The sequence below is a fragment of the Gigantopelta aegis genome, chromosome 12 (genome assembly GCF_016097555.1).
Source record: "Gigantopelta aegis isolate Gae_Host chromosome 12, Gae_host_genome, whole genome shotgun sequence".
NCBI lineage: Eukaryota > Metazoa > Mollusca > Gastropoda > Neomphalida > Peltospiridae > Gigantopelta > Gigantopelta aegis.
The window spans coordinates 16,106,671-16,112,390 of NC_054710.1; the positions used below are offsets into that span (position 1 = coordinate 16,106,671).

The 5,720-nt window shown below is 36.3% G+C and overlaps 1 non-coding gene across 1 annotated transcript; it reads right to left on the reverse strand.

Moving 5' to 3' along the window:
- Nucleotides 1-5,424: 5,424 nt before the first annotated feature.
- Trnal-uaa lies at nucleotides 5,425-5,497 on the reverse strand. Its single transcript has one exon. It is a non-coding gene; the product is annotated as a tRNA-Leu (tRNA).
- Between the last annotated feature and the right edge of the window lie 223 nt (nucleotides 5,498-5,720).

Genomic DNA, 5,720 nt, shown 5'->3' on the forward strand with positions numbered 1-5,720 from the left:
CGTTTAATGACACCTGAGCACATAGCACACCTGAGCACATAGCACATGTAACTGCTATAGTTGTGAGGAAAGAAATGTTTGTTTAATGACACCTGAGCACATATACTGAACAAAAAAAGAAACTTCCGATTTGTACATATAGTATTTGTTGTGTTAAAGAATTCATTGTGTAATGAAATTATATAGGTAGTATTAGCCTTAAGCTGTATTATCAGGATTCGTGAATTTTATGGATTATTTTTGCACTGTTAATCGTCGACAACGTGAAACTCAGTTTGCACGTGCATGCATGTCCCGTGTAGTATTCGGTCAATTTGTTTTACTTGTCTTATTGACATTGTTGTCAAGTGAACGAAAACGAAAACAAAATAACGTTTTTCACATTGTAGCATTTTTAGTATGCCAAGAATACCCCCAATAATTTACGGGAACGGGCGATTGGCATGCTTGATGCTGGCATGTCGACAAAAGACGTTGCAAGGCATGTTGGGAGTTCTAGTCGAGCGATACGAAATCTTCGCTTAAGATTTCGAATGACAGGAAGCACCAACGACTTGCCACGTCGTGGACGTCCGCGTGTTACAACGCGTGGTCAAGACCTATATCATAAACACGCATTTGCGCAATCGATTCCAAACTGCCACTGCTACTGCTGCTAACACACCTGGGCTTCATAATAACCGAATCAGTGGGCAAACTGTTCGTAATCATCTGCGGGAGAACGGTTTACATGGACGACGTCCTTACCGTCCTTACGTCGGATGCGTTTTAACGCAACGTCATCGTCTAAATCGTCTTAATTGGGCACGTGTACACACTCATTGGATACGGCGACGCTGGAATACCGTTCTTTTTTTGGATGAATCCAGATTTTCTTTACAACGTGGTGATGGCAGGGTGCGCGTCTACCGTAGGAGAAATGAAGGCTATGCCGACTGTTGTGTTCTTGAACGAGATCGTTTCGGGGGTGGGGGTTCTGTCATGGTCTGGGCAGCCATTGCCCATGGTTATCGTTCACCACTAGTCGTCATTGATGGCAATTTAAATGCTCAACGTTACCGCGATGACATTCTCGCTCATCATGTCATTCCTCTGTTCCATAACAACGCCAACATCTCGATTTTTCAGCATGATAATGCCACCTCTCATACAGCTAGAGACACTGTACATTTTCTTAGGACAAATAACATTGATTTCATTGATGACTGGCCCACTAAAAGTCCTGATCTCAACCCCATCGAGCATGTCTGGGATAGTCTGGACAGACGATTGAGGCGTCGTCCCAACCCACCCGCTAACGTCAACGAACTTCGTCAGGCGCTCATTCAGGAATGGAACAATATTCCACAGGCAGAAATCAACACTTAATTCTATGCGCCTGCGATGCACTGCAGTGGTCAATTCAAGAGGTGGTCATACCCGTTGTTAAGTGGGTTTTTTGTTTTGTTTTTTTAACCCCTACCAAAATTTCTCCCAGTTTCTGTTAACCTATGGCCATGATTTTTGCACCAAACGATGCATCATGGAACACTCTTTAAACGCATATATAACAATTATTCCCCCGGTTTGTTTTCATCAAGTTATGTTTAAGCAAAGTTAGCGGAAGTTTCTTATTTTGTTCAGTATAGTACATGTAACTGCTATAATTGTGAGGAAAGAAATGTTCGTTTAATGACACCTGAGCACATAGTACATGTAACTGCTATAATTGTGAGGAAAGAAATGTTCGCACCCCCATATAATTTCTGCGTACGGACCTGAGAATGTTTATTAAAATGTGGTTTCTTGATTATTATTATTTGTTATATTATTAAATATATAACAAAATGCACATACATACCGCAATTATGACAGAAATATAATATTCACAACTAAATTAAATTCAGGTCCACCCATTACGGTGTCATCTAGTATATCTGTTGCCCACCTGAACGTGAATGGACTTCTGCCAAAAGTAGATCTCATTGAAACGGAAATGTGCGATTTTGATGTAATTGCGATCACTGAAACCCATCTGAACCCTAACATCTCCAATCAAGATATTATTATTAAAGGATTTCATGAACCATATCGCAAGGATAGGACATAATAATTGGGGCGGAGTAGCGGTTTATGTAAAAGACAATATAATATCTAAACATAGAGAAGATATGGATGTCCCCGGTCTGGAGGCTCTCTGGGTGGAATTGAACCGTAATAAATGTGAAATCCTATTAGGTACTTTTTATCGCGCACCATCTAGTACCGCCGAATCGTGGATTTTAATTGAAGAATCCTTTATTAGTGGTATTGATGATCGTATTAACAAAGTCATTATGATTGGTGATTTTAATGCAAACGTTTTCGAACGTGTCCATCCTAAAGTTGATCATTTGTGTGCCCGATTTCAATTGTCCCAATTAGTTAAAGAACCCACACGAATTACAGAAAATAGTAAAAGTACGCTCGACCTGATATTCGTTTCTTGTCCATTATACATAGTATCTTCCAATGTTCTTACTCCTTTCTGCAGTGATCATTCTCCAGTTGTGCTTCATATTGGTCCTAGACCTCACGAGAACAAAATACATGCATTTCAAAGAACTATCTGGGATTACCCTTCTGCCGATATTTGTGGTCTAAAAACATTTATTTCAAGTTTTAACTGGGATAACATTTTCCAATCGGAGTCCATTGATACAATAACGACAAATATAACTAACGTTTTATTAAATTCAGCGAAAACATTTATTCCTTATAAAATAGTTACTGTCCGACCTAGAGATAAACCTTTTATGAATGGCAACATTCGAAGATTAATGCGACAAAGATATAAACTTCACAATAAAGCTAAAAACAATAATACTCCTAATGACTGGGCCAACTTTAGGAAAACACGTAACTTGGTAATATCGGAGGTACGCAAAGCCAAATCAGAATATTTTAAGAAAATAGACAAGAAAATTAACGGTTCAACCGATATTGGTACAAAATATTGGTGGAAACTTGTTAATTCTCACTTTAAAAATCGTGGGAGTATTAGTTCAACTATAACACCGCTGCTTGTCGATGGTAACGTTATTGATAATCCTAAGGAGATAGCCAATGTTTTCAATGTTTTTAATGAATTCTTTATTAAACAATCTACTTTACACTGCCCGCAAGGAGAGCTTCCGACAGTAGACCTTACAGTTGATCCACTTATAGAAATAGAGCTAGTACAATCCGAAGTAGAAGATATCTTAAACACCCTTAATACATCCAAATCATCCGCCCCGACTTTATTAGCAATAGATTACTTAAGTTACTAGCTAAAGAACTTTCATACCCTCTAACACGCTTGTTTAATCTATCATTACACCATTCCATTTTCCCCTCAGATTGGAAACTTGCTAACGTAAATCCTATTCATAAAAAGGGTAGTATTCATGAACCAAGTAATTATAGACCCATTTCACTTACAAGTAATCTCTCTAAACTTTTCGAAAAATGCATTTTTAAGCACATTTTCAATTTCTTTAGAATAAATAACACCATAACAAAATTCCAGTCTGGCTTTATTCCTGGCGATTCAACTGTTAATCAACTAATTGATTTTTATCATTTTATTTGTCATTCTATGGATGAAGGGAAAGAAGTTAGTGCAGTATTTTGCGATATAAGCAAAGCATTTGATCGAGTTTGGCATAAGGGTCTGATCTATAAATTAGAAACTGTTGGGATTTCGGGAAAACTCTTATTATGGTTTGAAAGCTATTTATCTGATCGAAGACAATGTGTAGTACTTCAAAACCATTTCTCTCATACTAAACCCATTTCCGCAGGTGTTCCGCAAGGTTCTGTTCTTGGTCCTATTTTGTTCTTGGTATATATAAATGAAATTGTTAATGGGATTACTTCAAATATTAGATTGTTCGCTGATGATACCTCATTATTTATTACTGTTGAAAATCCTGAACTATGTTGTAATATTTTAAACTCTGACTTAGAGCATATTAACAAGTGGGCTAAATGGTGGCTTGTTAAGTTCAGTCCCGAAAAAACCGAAACCTTGTTGTTTAGCCGAAAAATAAAAAACCCCAGCAATCCTAAGTTATTTTTAGACAACGTACAAGTATCAGAGGTTGATGTCCATAAACATTTGGGCCTTACATTCCAGAAATCTGCGGTATGGGATTTCCATATACAAAATATTGTAAGTAAGGCCAGTAAAATGGTAAATTGTCTTCGATCCTTTAAATATAGATTATCTAGAAAATCATTAGTAAAAATCTATAGATCATTTATTCTTCCCATTTTTGATTATGCCGATATTCTTTGGATAAATTGTAGTCTCCAACAGGCATACAATCTTGAAAATATACACTTGGACGCTTTGCGTACAATTTGTGGTTCTGTTCGGGGAACATCTCATGAGTTACTATATAGCGAAACTGGTTTTATATCTTTATCAGAAAGGAGAAGTCGCCATAAACTATGTATGATGTATAAACTCTCTAATAACTTGCTACCCACATTCTTGACATTACAATTACCACGCCCCATTTCTGCAAAAAACCCATATTACACTCGTAATGTAGATCGCCTCCTTACATACTTTTGTCGAACTAAACTCTTCGCGAATTCCTTTTTTCCTTCCGCAGTTAAATTATGGAATAATATAACGTCCGATATTAGGAATTCTTCATCGTTAAATAGATTTAAATCAGAATTAAATAAATCAGACCCAATTGTACCGTGCTACTTTTACAATGGTGATAGAAGGCAACAGATATTACATAGTCGACTCCGCTTGGGAACTAGCGATCTAAATGGTCATAAATTTGCAAGACACGTAAGTGACAGTCCATTTTGTACTTGTGGACATCTTATTGAAGATGCAGAACATTTTTTATGTTATTGTCCACTATATAATGTAATTCGTAATACTCACCTGTCAAAATATCACAATCTTAATTGCAAGACTTTATTATTTGGTGACCCAAATTTTAGTACCCACGAAAATAGTGTTATATTTAAATCTGTTCAAGACTATAATTAATAGCAAACGTTTTGATAACTAACCATTCATTATTCCTCCTTCTCCCTTCCCTACTGTGACTAAATAATATATCAACTATCTATTTTTATTTTTCCTTTCTTCTCTCTCTCTTCCATTCTTCTCATCTTAGCTAATTTGAATTTATTTAAATTATTATACTATTTCTGTCATCTTGATGTATCAAACTTGTATTTATATATGTAGGGAGAGGCCTTAATATAGGCTCTTGCCTGTTGGCCAATCCCAAACCGCAGTTTGACGGCAATAAATATTGTTTAAACCAAATTAAATTCATATAAAGATGGAAATTGGTATGGAACTATTACGACAGATACGGAAATAGGAAGGAAATTACTAAACACACAGCTAAAAGCTATATATATATTAAAAAAACAAAAAACAAGTGGAGATGTAGGGAATCGAACCCTAGACACCAAGAACTTAAGTCTTGTGCTCTACCAACTGAGCTACATCCCCGACAAAAATTGTCACCGAATTATAATATTTGAATAAGTAGGGTTAAAGGAAAAATGTCACGACACCACATCACAGTATATCAATTTTACAAAAGTCTACATATCAAGTTAAAAGATTTATAAAAAATAAATTGTAAAATCTTAGCTATCACTCACAACTGCAGCAAACGACAATTTGTAGTACATTTCCATGAATGGATGGTTTTCCCCATTCATGTGTAGCG